The sequence below is a fragment of the Gobius niger genome, assembly GCF_951799975.1.
Source record: "Gobius niger genome assembly, chromosome: 21".
Classification (NCBI taxonomy): Eukaryota; Metazoa; Chordata; class Actinopteri; order Gobiiformes; family Gobiidae; genus Gobius; species Gobius niger.
Window position 1 is genome coordinate 12,904,628 of NC_136872.1, and position 17,983 is coordinate 12,922,610.

Sequence of the window (17,983 nt, forward strand, 5' to 3'; positions counted from 1 at the left end):
ATTGCTCCAAATTCATTCGTATTACTGCCACATTCCAAAGGAGTAAGGTTTAAAAAGTTTAGTTTAACAACAGTTATTCACACTGGCTGAAATTCAATGGCCCATGGTCCATGTAGTTTTCTCTGCTGCATTAAAGCAATGTGTTTAGGCAAAGGAGTATGTAATTATACTGTGTGTAATATACTGCATTACACAGTTATGTTTACATCCACTCTCCTCAAGTGTGCATGCATGTGGTGCTATAAGGTGATTCACTGACTCTGATTGACTTTGACTGACTAAACATATACTGCACAATTAATAATACAAAACATGTCTCTATCCAAGGCATAAAAACCCCCACAAAGGTGCAAACCGGCGCCGTGTGCAGAGCTTATATGTGAATGTGTGCGCGAGTGGGCGAGAATGCTGTAAACCACCGGTTCAAGGATTGTTTTGCACTTCCAAGATAACAAGTAACAACAGAGGCTCTGATTACAATTTGCATTGAAGTTGGAGTGTGAGAGAAACACAATGAATCCAGTCCTCAAGAGAGAAAGAACACATCGGGGCGACGATTTTCCCCATCATCATTTTCCTCTCGACATAGAGTAACATATTATTGAAATTACTTCTTTCTACTCAAGTGGAAAGGAAGAAAAAAGATTACTCAAACATGTGTGTATAGACCTAAGAAAAACGACTCTAGGAAGGATTTTGAAGGATGAAAATCAGTGTTACATGGTAGAAAGCTCTATTCTTTGACAATTATTGCAAAAAAGTTTTAATCACTATAATTCTGCTCAAACATTTTAGCTCGTTTTGCGTCGTCAATTATGACACTAAAAGACTAAAAGACCAAGGCCAAGAAGGAAAGTGCATTAGTGAATACATGAACTAAATTATACTACTCAAAAAGTAAAATTGTCTTGCAAATTGGCTGATTATTGCCCTCAAAAATGATTTCTGAATGTGTAATTAGTTGAACTCTTCCCGAGTTTTATTCTTCCTTTGGTTATCAAGAGTTGTCATCAGCTTTTTCGGCATCATTAGTTCCACAGAAAAGCCCAAGAAACTAGTGTGGCCACAGAAAAAAAAAAAAAAAGAGAGAGAAACTACAGAAGTGCTGATGCATGTCTGGCATTTGGGGACTGGGAACAACACAGTGCATTATTTCAGCCCCGAGGATGATGGAAAGAGATATTTGTCTTACAGTATGAGAGCAGAGGACGGCACTGAAAAACCTGCCACATTCGTTACAAAGGGCCGCTGTAGTTCTCTGAAGGGTATAATGCTCCCAGTGCACCGGCTTTCAATTTGTCTTTTCCCTCTGTCGGCCTCTGTCATAAGCCCCTCACAAGAACAACAGTGACGCAGCAGCTCCGAATGGACGTGTCCTGGAAGGCACCTTCAGCTCGCTCTGTTTGTGCGGTCGCTCTCAGTAACGGAACAGAGGAACACTTGGCAGAGCAGTTAGCAGACAAACAAACAGCAGACAGCTCCCTGCTGAGGGGCCAAAGCTTAGAACTTCACCTCAACCAAGTGCTTTTACTGGCTCTGATATGTGACACTTAACATATGCATTACCATTATATTCAATCATGAATATTTGAATAAATCAGTGTATCAACTGTAACCTGATTTCTCCTGGACATCACGAAGTAAGTGCACATATAAATGATGCTCTGTAGAATAAAAAGTGGGAACATAATGCTTTAAAGCAATTGTTTTGTGGTAAAGAAGTCAGTATGTACATTTTTGACAGTCCTGTCTAAGGTCACCTTTAGACTGTAAATAATTCACATATATTCACATTATATTTAGAGATGTATAATTAGTCTAAAAATGCAGCTACTTTAAAGTTTTTAATCTATTCTTACTATAATGACTATTATGACTATCTGTCAAAATGAAGTCAAATCATTATATAAAGCCACATGATGTGGGTACTTCTTAATTGTTTAATTTAATGACATTTTTGTTTCAGTGTCTATGATTTATATCAATATATTTATTAGTACAGTATCATTTTCCATTTTTTTTTAACTAGATATCTCTTTTTAAAAGACTGCTATTTTCAATTTGATGGGAATTTGATTGACAACTCTTTGCAAAAGTTTTCAAATCTACAATGTTTTTTCTTGTAGAAGGCTTAGCGTTTTTATATTGTTTGTTATAATAACTTTTTGTATTTATATATTTTTCTGACTTGGAGCTTAATGCATTCATTTCATCCATCGTTCTCTCTGAAAAGCAATGCATCATCTTGCTATGCGTTATACTTCTGAGACTGGCAGGGTCGCCGACCTATAATTACTTATTTAGAAAAGAAATGATGTCATGCTTGAGCCGCCAGACGATGTGAGAACATTATGCAGGTGCACGCTGTTGTCAGCAGAGCTGACACTTGTTGTGCTGATGTTAGCTCCAGGGATAACAAATAAATTACTGAATCTGAGCATTTAGATTCACCGGCAGAAGAAATGCTTTTGTTAAACAGACTTTCTTGCTTGTTTACTTTGTGAGGAAGGTTCCTCCACAGTTTGTGGGACATGTGAGAAAATGTTTTGTGATGTTCAGACTCCATTATAGGGTTTTGCAGATAAGTATATTAAAGTCTCTGGTTTTAATTCTCAGTTATTTACAGTATGTTGGACGGTTACACTTTTATTTGTACTTGTTATTTTCTTGATATGAAACCTTTTGCCGCTCATCCCACTGTCTCTCTGGGCTTGTACAACACGATGAATGATTGAAGGACCTTGACCTTTGTGTGACCTCTTATTTATGCTGCTGTAAAACTTGGATTTTACCTGCCATACAGCTGTATTCATCAGAATGTTTTTGGTGTTTTTTGTTCAATAATATGTTGCACTTTGCAGCACAGTAATTTGCAGCACTGTAACAGGACGATTTCAAAATAATTTCTGAGAAAGTACTGTACAGTGTACATGTGTTCTTTATACTGGGTGAGAGTGAGGGTTGTAAATCATGTGAAATAAATAAGGTGTGTCATTTTTCTATGTAATTACAAGAATGACCAGGTTACTAGGGCAGAAAAAAATCAAAATTCAAAATCCCAGCCTTCCACTGCAGTAATAAAGACCAAGTGGACACTTTTCACAGCCTTGTAGTCAACAGTGTCAATACTGTGTTTATTTAATATTACTAAAGAGGAAATGAAATAGTGCCTTTATCATCTTCAATCAGGACTCATCAAGGCTTTCTTTTTAAAGAGTTACCTCTTGTTCAACTTTCCTGCCTAATCACAAACAGCAGCGTATCCACCGAGCTATCACCTGATATTAAATCAGTCATTGCAGGTAATTAGATTTAGAAAAATAATACTTAAACCGCGGCTGCCTGGCGTCCTGTCAATCACTTTTAGAGGCTAATTCTCTCTTCATTAAAAAGAAATGAATGTGATAAATAAAAAGCGATAGAATGAATGCTGCCACTTAATCGAGCATTACCAGGTGTCATTCAAAATGTCAGCCATCACTGCGTACATGTGTGTTACGAAGGTGGATGCGAAAAGTTGCATTGAGTTTATGTGAGCATTATGTGATTTATGTGAGCTTTGTAAATGATTGGCTGAGAGAGTGTTTCCCGGCAGGGGTTAAAGATTACCCATGACTCAGCAAACACTCATAACTGGCCCTAACTGTGAATAAGCATTTTTATTTTGTACTTTGTTTATCCTGTACGGGTTCCGCCATGTATATTTGTATTATTTTATGTATATCTTTTTTCCTCAATGGTGAAAGCTTGACTGAAGAATTGTATAACTCCACAACAATTACACAGGGTTATTATACGGCTATTATAAAGCTTAGGTCAAAAATTAAAGTAAAGAGAAGTTTTGACAATGGGGCAGACTTTCCCTTGTGTGGGGGCTTTATCATTTATTATGCCATGGTCTGGGTGAATCCTCAATTCTGATTGGCTGGAGGGTGTCTGTTAAAAAGTGATAATGTACACCTAGCCCGGCAACAGTTAAATAATAGGTAAATAACGTTACTGCAGCTGTTTCCATAGTAATGATAAGCAATTGAGCTGGAACTAGTTTCAGGTGAAACTGATTGAAAAGCGAAATAACTCCTGCCAGAAAAAAAAGCACACAGGTCCCAATGAACAGTTTCAGTTTTGTGGGACCATGGTATAAGCGGGATAATGCAGTCCGAGGTCACCATTATCAGAATAACTGGACTCCGCGTCGGACGGTTCACGCCTCCGCGTCGTCCAGTTATTTCTGATAATGGACACCTCGTCGCGCATTGTCCCTTACTTTATTTATGCATTTATGTAAGTAGGGACAGTACATATTAGTGAACATATAACCTTATGTAAATATGACAGATGTTGTCCCGAGACAGGCTGATGTAAAACTGAAGGAAACACTGTATTTTAAACTAGCCTTGATACATTGTACCTAACTAAATTTAGTACAATGCAATGTGCTCTGTAGCATCTTCACTTGTACCTATGGGTTAGATACACAATGGAATGACATGTATTTGTAGTTTGTTCATCTTATGTCCTGTTACATTATCTACCTCCAAAGTACTAATACACATTACTCCATTGTTTATGCACTACATAGGTACAAGTTATTACAGATTGTTACAAAGCAGATGACATTGCTCTATATTTAGTTACGTACAATGTATCAAGGTCGTGTAAAATAATGTGTTACCAAACATCAAAGTCATAAAACAATCCAGGAAACAGGACGACTACAGGACAAGGAACAACGGGACCACAAGATACACTGACATTCACATATACCGTACAAAGCACATTCGGGATCTCAGGCAACTAAGTGAGACTGGACAGAAATGAGGACAGAGAAGGGTCTTCCACAAACCCAGGGGAAGTCAGTCCATGTATATTTACCGAATTCATTAATTGCAACAACTATATTAAAATTCAAAAAGATTAACGTTACATTTCATGAAGCTCTATGTTTCCTTTACAAAAAAAATAACTTATTTAAAGTGCTGTGGTGCACTTGACATGTGATTGATCAAGTATGTTGACAAGTTCGGGTTGATCTGAGCCACTCTTCTATGTGACTTTTAAATGATTGCTAATGTAAGGCTTACAGTAGTATTATTTTCAGGCAGGCTTTAGTGACACAAGCCATTTCGTAATTTGAGAAACTGACTTAAAAAAAGTATAGAGTTTTTCATAGTTTACATCAAAGTGATTCGGGTTGGAGAGACGTGAAGACAACATGAACGCCGGAACCTTAACAGAAGCTGGCCTCTGGAGTCCAACAAACAGCTTAAAAAGCACATCACCGGAATCCAAACTACAAACGCGTAAACATCAGCCTACCTGCTCCCGGATCGTCAGCTTCTGCACATCGCGAGGATACGACCACAGAACACCGGCCTCTCCGACTCTCACACGCGTGTCGCTCTCCACTGCCGCTGCTGCCTTTTACCTGCAATCATAAAACATGCAAATAGGCCTCCCGTGAGCCTATGGTGGCGACAGTAGCTACAGTGATGGCCCGGCCAGGGAGCACAGGTGGTGTGAATTACACAATGTGCCAGAGCGTGCACATGTCCCAGTCACCTGACCGGGGTGAACAGGAGCACTGCCCTACAGCGCACTGACCTGCTTTGAGCATTTGTTTGGACTATGTAAGGGCCTTTTTTTTAAGGTTAGCCTCGGGAATACATTTGCATATAGTGTCAATAAGGCCAGACACACACACGCACCTTAAAGTGAAAGTAAACATGTACACATTTAAAGAGGCAGTGCTTAAGGTATTTGACCCTCATTTCCAGGCCTCTTTTTTATAATTGAGCTTATTAAGCAGGCTAATATAATGTACTTATAAATACTTTAAGTACTTGTAAATAGACCGAGGGCTGAAGCGGCTGATTATTATCCCAAAGTAAAGCACAACACTGGAAACATGACCGTCTTAAATTAGATAAATTACTTAAAATTGCTTGTTCTTCTATGAATTTCTCTTCTCTGGAATTTGAGTCGGTTTGAGCTAATCCAAGATACAAATGCTGGCGCCAATGGAACAAGAATAAAACCCACTTGAAATCAGACAGTTGTTTTTCAATTGAAATGACCCAAAATTATCTGAATTAAGATAATAACTACTACTAGAGGTTTTATCTCATCTAAGACCAGACCAAATCTACTCAAATCTCTTAATTCAAGTAGATTTATGTAATTTCTTCCTTAAAACGATTATTCTTTTTCCAGTGCACTTCCTTCAAATGCCAGTGTTGTACATAATATATGACCAAATTGGGTGTATTGACAGTATTTATACCTTTTTTTCTCCCATTTAACTCTAATAATGTGAAAAGTACTCTCTGATTTGTGTGATAATGTTTCTCAAAATCATCTTGAGGGCCAGAGGTTCTGAGCTGATGGGCCGGATTTGGCCCTCGGGCCTGACGTTGCCTACCCCTGCCCTAAAGTAAGGCATTCAAAATATCATCTGAATGTTCTGAAAAAAAATTAAAAAAACACCTGACTATTTTGGTCTTGGCTTTAAATGTTGATGATGCTGTTGTTTATCAAGTAACACAGGAGGGGAATCAACTAACCGCACAGACTGTTGAGGTTTTATAGCAACTATATAATTTGGCAACAAGGGGGAACGAGTTTATTATGTCAGGTAATAAAGAATAATACCATAGGTGCAGCGGGGAGGTGTAATTACTCAGATGAGAAGGATGTTTACAGGAGAGGGGAGGGAGAACAAACATGAGATTATGGTCAGGAATGTAGGCTTTGTCATTTAAACTGTGATGCTCAGGATGTCACCACAAGTGTTGCCAGATTTGAAGCAATGCAGTGAAATTAGGCGGTCTTTGGTGCATATCCGTGGGTTTTGACAGTGCTGTTTTCCATGTGAAATGTACTATTATTTAATTTGTCATAAAAATCCTATAAAATCCATAGCAATTTCCAAAGTCAAAACCTAAAGTCTAAAGCGGCGAGTTTGCATCATCATAGAAGTGCAGTCTACATTCTCGCAAATTGCATTTGAAACTATGGCCACGCTGACACACCTGTCATTCCAAATCATTCAATCGATCATCTCCCCCTGGTGTCTCTGGCCAGAAAACCACACTTGCAGCTTTCCCTGCTCCGACCCGGAGGCCACAATACACACTAATGGAATCATGGAGAAGAAGATAACAGGCTAACAGGCAAAGCTAACTGTGGGTTAGCGACACTTTGGCAGTATTTACAGCCAAGTTTGAGTGACAATATTTATCTCCATTGTGTAATTGGATGTACAATATCCCTCTTTCCCTTTGTCTTTTCTGTCAGCGTAGTATTTACTCTCACGGATGATTAATGAGTAAAAAAAACTAACATGCTACGACACCTTCAGTGGCACTTATGGCCTATAGGGGCATGAGTTACTTAGTTCTGCTTTAAGTAAAATGTTATACCTTGTGGTCTTAGGTATTTACTCTCCATATTTACAATTCATAGTTTGTATACACTAAAGTAAAGTATAATTTATTATCTCATATACAGTGTGGAAAAAAAGTATTTGGCCAAAATCCAATAGAATGTCTATGGGGAACTGACCAAATACTTTTTTCCCCCACTATAGATGTAATCAGATTTTTCCCGATCCTTCACCCTTGTCCGTGTGCTAAGCAGAAAAATATTGCAAAAAAGGCAAACTTATGTAACGAAACAGAAAAGATATAATAAAAAGAATGAATGCTTTAAATAAAATCCATCCATCCATTTTCTTCCACTTAAATAAAAAATCTCAGAAATTATCCATGAAATAATTCCCAAATGTGTTTAAAGAGTCAATATAATGTGGAGTAGTTAAGGCTGCTGCACATATGGCAGAACATTACTCTGTCCTCAGAGTTGTTGCTTCGAGTCCTGGCACCTCCTCTTCACCCTTATGTCCTAAAATAAGGATAAAACAAAGTTTGTGCAATTTGCATTTCATTTTGGTGAGACAACTACAATTACTAAAAAAAGAAAAGAAAAAAGAAAAGAACAGGTAAATGAATGTGAACCCAAGACCTTTTGAGATACTAAATCTGTGCTGTCTCCACGTGGCTGTCATGTACCACATGTAGACGTTTGACTCCGACTGGGAGGGAGCGATCATTTTCAGTCATCTTCACCTGGCTTTGCAGGTGGGGATGATTGAAGGGAGCGGTGTGGAGATGGCTCAGTTGCTCTCAAACTCCAAAACTGAACTGGCATAAGTAGAACCTGTTGTTTTGGATAATACAATTTTCGATGTGATTATAAACACACCCGTTATCTGATTTTTCTCCCCACGTAAACATAACCACTGTCATCGTAGTGAGGCTAAAACGTCGACTGGACTGGGTCTATTCAACTCAATCAACCCGGTCCAGTCGACGATTTAGCCTCACTAATAATAATAATAATGCATTGGTTTTATATAGCGCTTTTCTGGACACTCAAAGACGCTTTACATTGCATTATTCATTCACCCCATACTTGGTGGTGGTAAGCTACTATTGTAGCCACAGCTGCCCTGGGGTAGACTGACGGAAGCGAGGCAACCAGTCTGCGTCATCGGCCCCTCCGACCACCACCAACCACTCACTCACACTCTACATTCGCCACTAAGATGAATACTTCCTTTTCAGTGTAAGTTTGCTCTACTGCGTGTAAAATGTGACAATGGGAACTTTTTATTCTCACTCAATCCCAGCTGCCAGTTCAAATTCAACAATAATAAGCCCACCATTTTTTAAAAAGCACAGGATGAAATTTTAATGAGTCGAAAATACCAAAATTTGTCCCATATTTCAAACCGAACGCTGTGTTGCCAGCGCCAATCGCTCACGGGTCACAGTGGCGTGTTGGAGTTTGGGTTCGTGCTCTTAATTAGTTACCCACCCTCACATTCACGGAGCGCAGGTGAACCCTCGGCTGGCCAAAAGTAATTGCTTGGACTAATGAAGTGGTGCCGCTCCAAAGTGCCAACACGCTAGACTACACCTGCTGTTCCCAGGTCAGTAAAGCCCGTGTGGCGCTGGCTCTGCTGATGAAAAACAAGTGGCCTTTTTTTTTTGTTTGCTGCAGCGCTTTCTAATTTGTTTTTGAGCGTTCCTTGAGGAACAAGTGATAATGGGAACACACCCCTAACCTGTGGAAAATAAATGAGTCAAGGTCCATGAAATGAGAAGCTCTAGAGCAGTGTTTCTCAACCAGGGGTACGGGGACCCCTGGGGGTACTCGAGGACCTAGCAGGGGGTACTTGGAACTATTTCAGATTGAAAAAAGGGGAAAATGTAACATAATTTTTATAGGAAATGCTATATTTTTCAGTAAAATGTGTTGCTTTTGGAGAATCTAAGGTTTATTTTGACTGCAACATTGTCCTTTTTCTTACAAATACCACTTTTAAGTAATTACTTTCTAAATATGCTGTAACACCCTTGAGGTAGGGGGTACAAGGTTGACCACTGAAAGGCCAAAGGGGTACGAAAGACAAAAACGTTGGGAACCACTGCTCTAGAGTGAAATGAAGAATCCAAAAAGGAATATGGAAACAGTGTATAGACGTCAGCATTACAGCCTTTGGTTTGTTTTCAGTTTTTTTCTCGCTAACAGAGGGAACGCCCGCACACAATATTATCTATCAGCTGTTCTTTTCTTTAATCAAATTCACAAGTTTTGTGAAGTTACTGCTGTTATTGCATTGAAAAGAGCATTAGAACAGTCCCAAAGAGTAAGTAAAGGCGAAAGAAATAGCAGTGCTATTCAAACAAGATCCCGTATTTTCCGGACTAAAAAGTTGCACATTTTTCATAGTTTGGCTGGGGGTGCGACTTATTCTCAGGTGCGACTTATATATCAAAATATATTAGTTACGCGTCCATGCACAGGTTGTTGCTAAGGCTGGTGCGACTTGTACTCTGGAGCAACTTATATTATATATGTTTATTTCTTCTTCATTATGCATTTTTTGGCAGGTGTGACTTAAGGTGTATTCAGACCAGCACTGTTTGGTCCACTATAAACAGCCCAGGTTTTTTTCCGATCGCTGGTCCGGACCTTTTATGCAGGTGTGAATACACCAAACCAATCCTGGTGCGGATCAAAGAACTGGACCGAGACCCACTTTTTCAGGTGGTCTTGATCCGCTTCCAAACGGACTCTGGTCCAGTTCGCTTTAGGTGTGAATATAAACCACTGTTGATCCGAAACAACTCCTCCATTAAAGAAGTGTGGAGGAACAAGACCAAAAGTTTGTCCCGTGGGCATAACAGAAACAGACGACAAGCAGAAAACACCTCTTCCTCCAGCTACTTTTATTATCATAGTAAGCGTCAAATATTTTATTTATTTCGTTTGTTGTGGTCATTGCTGTCCAATGGGAGCATCGATCGTCGCACACGTGCATGTGTTTACAACATATAGTTCACTTTCAAAAAGTACAGTCTGAATGCGAACAGCACCAAATGAAAAAAAAAAAGTCTGCATTTGGTCCGGAGCAAACAAGGATACTTTTCTGGTCTGAATACACCATTTTACTCAGGAGCAACTTATAGTCCGGAAAATATGGTAACTAGCTTCCAAATAGTGACTTTTTGTAGACAATTTTGATTAATCAAGACTGACTTTTAAAATATGAAGAACACATTTCACATCTACAGTATATGCATGGGCTTCTTCTCATCATGTAGGCAAATGGATGATTGGTTAACAAGCTAGATGTATAAATGATTACAAGAGCGAGAAGAACTTTCTGAAAATAAGAGGCGAAGTCCAGTCGAAGTTATTTGAAAAACTATGATGGAAAAATTCCTGTATGATCGAGAGCCTACACAAACCAGACAGATCTAGATTAGATTTGTAAATCCACCATTCATGCTGCATCCTATTTTGAGATTTTCCAGAAAAAGAAAAAAAAATCCTAGTTTGTGAATGTACCTTCGCAGTGGCAATAAAACCTATTTTGATAAATATGTTCAAATAAAGAAACATCAGTGTTACAAAAAAAAAAAAAAACGATGTCAGAGGTGTCTTTACAGGGAGTTGCGGAGGAATGCTTGCTCCCCTTCTCTTTCTTACACCAGTCAGATCAGGCTGTCTCCACATGGCGGACAGCTGACAGGCTGCAGACAAGGACAAACATCCCAGGGCGTGTTCAGCTCGGGCCATTCGGAGCTCTGTCTCTGGCTCAGCGGGTGGAGAGTTGTCCTGGGGAGACAGAGAAAGCAGAAAAGTTGCAGAAAAATAAATAACAGGCTTTCCTCAACAGATGCTGTGGCTTATTCCTGACTGCCGGGCATGGCTACAATTGTGTTTGTTTAGACTGCAGCCAGTACTGCCCACACGCACTGAGCAGAGGCAGCGCAGCGAGTTTGGTGTGTAATGGTTTCTGACACCGGCGCTGTACTGCATGGACTGTGAGAAAACAACTGCTGAGAGACCTTGTACAGAATACAAACATTTTACATACTGTTGTTGAGAATGAGATGGCAAACGATATTTCGGTACAGCTAGCCCGGCCAGGCGACTCTTCTCCTCTTCTAGACGAAGAGTGTGGAGCCCTCTGGTCCGACTTATCCTCCTGAGGTCCAATTGGTAGATTAACAGGAGAGTGAGCCTGTCAAAAACGAATGCATAGTCAGTTCAACAAACGTGCCGCCTTGTGGACATGGTTTGTTGCAAGTCACCCTGGCATTTGTTCGCGTGAATTGTGCCCGCCCCTTTCCCCCTATCAGTTAAAGGAACAGGCCACCGTTTTTACATACTGAGATATGTTCTTACCTTAGCTGAGACGAGTTCATTTGTACCTGTCTGGTCATCATGCGTAATAACACCAGGAGTACTTCGGCATCAGTAAAGAGAAGATAGTTAGATAGATGTCGAAGTACTCCTGGTATCGTTATGCCTTACGATATAGTTCCCCTTTTTATCTGCTTAGAAAATCCACATTGTTGTGTAATTATACTTGGATTGTGTAACACACTTCACGTAACCATATTTAAATAGGGAAAACGTGAAGAGCTTGGTAGCTTCTATCTTGACCTCGTTTGGAGCTATAGAGGACAGGAGGAGAGGCTAAAGGCTAACGCCATCTGTTCTGTGTTTACTTGACTGAGGGCACGCGTGAAGACCAGACAGGTACAAATGAACTCGTCTAAGCTAAGGTAAGAACATATCTCAGTATGTAAAAAAAGGTGGCCTATCCCTTTAACATAGGACTGGAGAAGTCGAGATAAAATCACGAAGACAAAGACGATTTTAGGCAGCGCAGAGACACAAGAACAATTTCCCCTCATTCTTCGTGCTTTACCGGAAGTTTCAATACAACGGGAGTGCTAATCCAAAGCAAAAAGGTGCAAAAGTGGGCGGGGCAGAATAAGGTGAATGAGACGTTTTCAAAGAAAGTCTGTCAGTCACAGCTAAATCTGACTAATGTTGAAATCTACTCAAAGATTGTAGGAGACCAGCCCCTGGATTGGCAATGTGAGGTTGCATATTAGTAACAACACACTGTGGCTGGTGAGGAACTTCACCTCTGACCTTAGCCAAGTTATAATCGTTGAACTTGTGCCATTACCATCAGAGCACCACATTCGTTACCACCGCTCAAAAGTAACGTTGTACACACAGTTAACGACATGTACAGTATTCCAGTGGAGACTGTGCTGCTTCTTTGCTTTGTTAATGTGGACAGAGCGTGATCAATGAGTTAACAGGCTCTCACACCACAACCAGGTATGACACCTGCTGCTGCACTGGCCTCCACAAAACAAGACAAGAGCTTAGCCAACTGCGCCAGCTGCCAGCATATTGATGAAGCTCTGCTGTTACTACAGGCCAGCACTCTACATACATTATGCACTTCACACTGTGGCCTTTGAAAAATACTTTGTGCATGTGAATGATCGTTACCAATTAGGATGATGTTATGTTATTACAAAGGAGTGGAAAACCATCAAAGAAAAAAGAAAAGAAAAGCTCATTTTATGTTCAAAGAGAGGAGTCAAGAGATCTGCGTCATTTTCCCCACACATGTCAGAACAATATAGTAATACAACTGAAAAATGTGATCATCTTTCTGCGCTGTGCATATGATCACACTCACACAACTTCACTTCCAATTATCGGATTTACGGTATCTTTGATGCAAATTGAATGGGGGGTCTTTCTGCACACCTCAAAGCTTTTAATAGCCGGCCACGTGACTTCAAACCCTTTTTTCCGCCTCAACAGAGCATTAGATATGCATTAAGCTTGTGTATCTGGAGAGGGATCTGTCTTGTTCAAAGTAATTATTTTGGCTGTGAATGAGCCTGGACAAAGAAATGCCTGATTGATGATGATGATAGCACAGTTTTTATAGAGATCAAACGCTCTCGTGGTCTGCTCATCTGGACAATAAAAAGCCCACTTTGACATTGTGCCAGCTGCCATTTCAGGCCATTGAAGACAGATATTTGCCGAGCTGTAAGGTTGAAAATGTCAATAATAACAGCTGCTACCGAGGAGCATGTGAGGGTAATAAAATTTCAGTCAACTGCGGTGACACGTCTCGAATAGACTCATTTGTATTTTTTATTTTTTTTTCCCTCCTTGATGCAGTTTACATTCATCTATTGTGTGGTGGCGTTGGTTCAATATCTAATTATGGCAGCTTAAAAAAAAAGAGGGGTTTAGGCTGTATTGGAGCGAGTTTGCTGGGTTATCGACACTTTGATGGCTTTCCCTTTTTCCACATCAGAAGTGTCAACAAATGCCCATGAAACAGATTATGGTGAATGACTGAATGCTTTAAAAGGGCAAAATCGATAAAGGAGCTTCTTGGTAACACTGAGACAGGCATTGTTTGGATGGACGACGGATTTGCATGATGTAAAATAGAAGGTGCGGCACCAATAGTAAACACAAATTGAAATGCATTCGATACCGACACTGGTATGAAATGACCAGTATGGGTATTGATTTTTTTAAATGTGGTATCGGCCATTACTAGCTCTCGCAGTGAGCTAGGGCTTCAATATGGCAGCGCTTTATGATTTCTCGTCACAGGCTGTGGCAGGGTGCTAATGGTAGGCCCTGTTGCTCCAGTCAGCGCTGCAGAGACAGACACAAATAGGTGGGTATTAATGTCAATTACAGAAGCAGTCAAAACAAGAGGGAAACAAAAGCAAGGGCGATACTCTGGTGGCTGGTGGCGCTGGTTGTACGTTCTGTTGTCAATTTATTCACTGAAATGAACATTGACAAAATATAAATAAACAAGCTATGCCTCACGCAACAGTAATGAAGGAACACTAGGGCTGAAACAACTCATCGATTATTGAAATAGTTGTCAACTATGTATTTCAGTATTCAATTAAATGTTTTCTGGTTTACACAGACTGAAATACCCAAAAAAAAAATGACATGAAGATTTTGTATTTTTGATGAAAAACTACTGTACATTATACATTTCATGCACTAAAGCATCTGTCTGTGCCTCAGGACAATTATCAGAAAGCAGAATAAACTCCACTCTTATTGTTGCCGGTTCCTATAGTTTTACACCAGTTTTGGAAATAAACTTTGGAAATAAACTCAATTCCAGCTCTGTCCCCGATGAAGTCCCAGCCAGTGCCAGTGCAGCCTCCATTTGTTAAAGCTTTGAACTCTGGAGGTTCTTAGCTTTCAAATGAGGAATGCCCTGTTCACAGAAACTTGCTTGTGTTCATACAGCTTTGAGCAAACCAAGTTCAGCTGGAGGGACGTTTTCAAAGCGCTAAGAACCTCCCACAGATATTCACTTTCATTTTACTCCAACAACAGTTTTTCATGCGCCTTTAAAGCAGTACTAAGTAAGTCATGCACCCTAGAGGCCACAAGCGCCACTGCAGGTGTCGTAGCATGTTGCATTTTTTTTTTTACTTATTAATTGCCTATTAGAGTATATACTAGGCTGACAGAAACGACAACGGGAGAGCGGGATATAATACATCCAACTACACAATGGAGGTCAATTTCTTTTTCACTCAAACTTGGCTGTAAATACTGTTTAAATGGTGCTAGCCCGCTGTTAGCTTTGCCCGTACGCCTGTTAGCTTCTTCTTCGTGATTCCATTAGTGTGTATTGGTGACACCGCCCCGATGGGAGTGAAGTTGCAAGTGTGGTTTTCTAGACAGAGACACCAGGAGGAGATGAAAGACCTCGCAATCATCCCATTAACACTTGTATTACCCCCAGAGGGACTACAGAAAGGATTTATTAAGGTAAACAAGTTACTTAGTATTGCTTTAACAGCCAAGCGATTAATTTTCAAATAATTGGCAGATTAATTGATTAAATAATCGTCAGTTGCAGCCCTAAGGAGCACTACATTGGTGTTACAATAATGTCACATTATGTATATGGCATCATATATGTGATAATAAATACTAGTAAAACAGCTAGGATGATATTGTCAATCCTATAAAAAAATCTTTAAAGCAGTACTAAGTAACTCTTCCCCCTAGAGGCCATAAGCGCAACTGGAGGTGTAGTAGCAAGTTACGATTTTTTAACTTATTAATTGTCTTGGAGAGTAAATACTACGCTGACAGGAAAGGCGAAGGGAGAGAGGGTTACTGTGCATCCAATTATACAATGGAAATATTTTTTTTCACTCAAACTTGGCTGTAAATACAGTTTAAAGTGACGTTAGCCCGCAGTTAGCTTTGCCCGTTAGCATGTTAGCTTCTTCTTCGTGATTACATTAGTGTGTATTGCTTTCTCCGCACCGGTGGCAGTCAAGTTGCAAACATGGTTTTCTGGCCAGAGACACCAGGGGGAGATGAAAGACCCTCCAATCATCCCATAAACACTTGTATTACCACCAGAGGGACTACGGAGAGGATTTATTAAGGTAAACACGTTACTTAGTACTGCTTTAAAAGGAATACAAAATATATATACCCCAGCTTAGCAGTGGGTGCAAAAATAAATGAAAGTAATAATAATGAATAATATCACATTCTTTATGAGGATTTTGATTTTTTTATCACAATTGATGTACACTTTTAATTGATCAAGACAGGTGCTAAATAGAGAGTGAAAGTTGGAAAATAGCATTTGTGGGCATGTTGCACCAAATGTACCTGTAAATGACTCATTCCACTAATAAGTGCTCCTCATTATGCACATGAGCAAACACTTAGTAAATGGAACCTTTGTGTTGCCTGCACGGGGTAAGTAATGCGACCTTCTCTCTACAGTGTGGGAAAAGCAGAGATGCAGAAGGAAAAAAAAAACACTGAATTAAGACATGGCGAACTCACCAAAAAGATGGTTAAAGGGATCAGACGCCCAGCTCTGTAAAGGTAATAATACAGCAAAGTATTGCATTCTGCTATAGTATTAACATAAATGACCTTGTATATTCTCCAAAATGCGTTGCAGCATTTTGTTTCGATGGGGTTCATTGTTTATTCAAGGTTCGTGGAGTCTAAGTTTCAGCCTTGATACAAAAAAAAAGACTGTTTACTGCACTGAAAAGAAAAAAAAAACTGTACCAAACCTGTATTGCTTTCCACTTGTTCATCACAGGAGCATTATGTCAGACCTTGAAGTGCAGAGAACTGAACGTACTAATCTATGCAGCTTAAACGTTTCAACAAAATAAGTGAAGACAATGTCCCCACATTCGGTGCAAAGCGCAAGAGCACAAATCAGACTGAAGCCGTTCACATGTCGAGCTGTGATCAAAGCAGAAGCTAAATGAGCTCGAATGAAAGTCGTTTTGGACAAACTAATGGCCCCCCGGTTTATGAGGGTAGTAAAACTCACTTCCAAACACAACCGCGATTGCAATCCATTTTTGAAAATTAAAAGACATTAAAAAGGTTGGCACAGAAAATAATGAAGATGCTTTGTAATTCACGGGAAAGTGCATTGCGGAGAAGCTATTTCTGAGACAAATCGAACAGCACCAGAACTGTGCGTGATCCAGGAGGAAGCAACGAAAACTAATAACACGCAAATTAGAAATAAACAAGAAGACGCTAACTGCGAATACAAAGTGGCTAAAAAAAATAAATCTTGGGACCACACTCTGAGAACCAGTGGGCTGGCGTATGACACAAATTATGTAACACTGTATCTTAAAGCAGTACTAAGTAACTTGTTAACCTTAAAGCTGGGGTACCTGACTTTTTGTTACTACCACAGGGTTTGTTGTAAACACTGCAAAAAACAGACCTAGTTGGATGGTCTTCACTTCATTTCTTGTTGAGAGATGGAAGATGAGATAGAAGTACAATCTATTTTAGTGCAGTTTATTTTAGTTCAATTTGCCATTGCTCACAGCTGTACACAGGCTTGAAATGTGCATATAAACAATTAGTTTGAATAATTCGGACGTGAAGGAGGGAATTTGAGAGCTAGAAATGAGTTTAGGACGAGTCAAAAAAATGTCAGTTTGTGTAGGAAAAATCAGGTACTGCAGCTTTAGTAGTCCCTCTGGGTGCCATGACATTGGTCCGACAACCCATTAGTCCAACATTTCATTATTCCGAAAATGTACCATTGAGCAGAGGTGTCATTAGTCACATTTTATTTAAATTTCAAAGATTAAAAATAAATAATATGGACTTATTTAACATTAAAATAATCCACATATTTTCAAAATGATTAATACATTTAAATGGTTAATTCATAACTCCGATATCTCCGCTGTTCATGATCGACTTTTTTTCTGACAAGAGATGTCGGACTAATAGGATGATTGGGGGGGGTCTTTCATCTCCCTCTGGTGTCTGGTCAGAAAACCACAATTGCAGCTTTCCCTGCTCCGACCCGGAGCACCAAATACACACTAATGGAATCACGAAGAAGAAGCTAACAGGCTAACGAGCAAAGCTAATTTACCTGTAGTGCATCGCTTAAAGCAGAATACTAAGTGTTTATCTTAATCAATCCTGGCGTCTCTGGCCAGAAAGCAATGCTTGCAACTTTCACTGCCACCGGGTCGAAGCCACCAATACACACTAATGG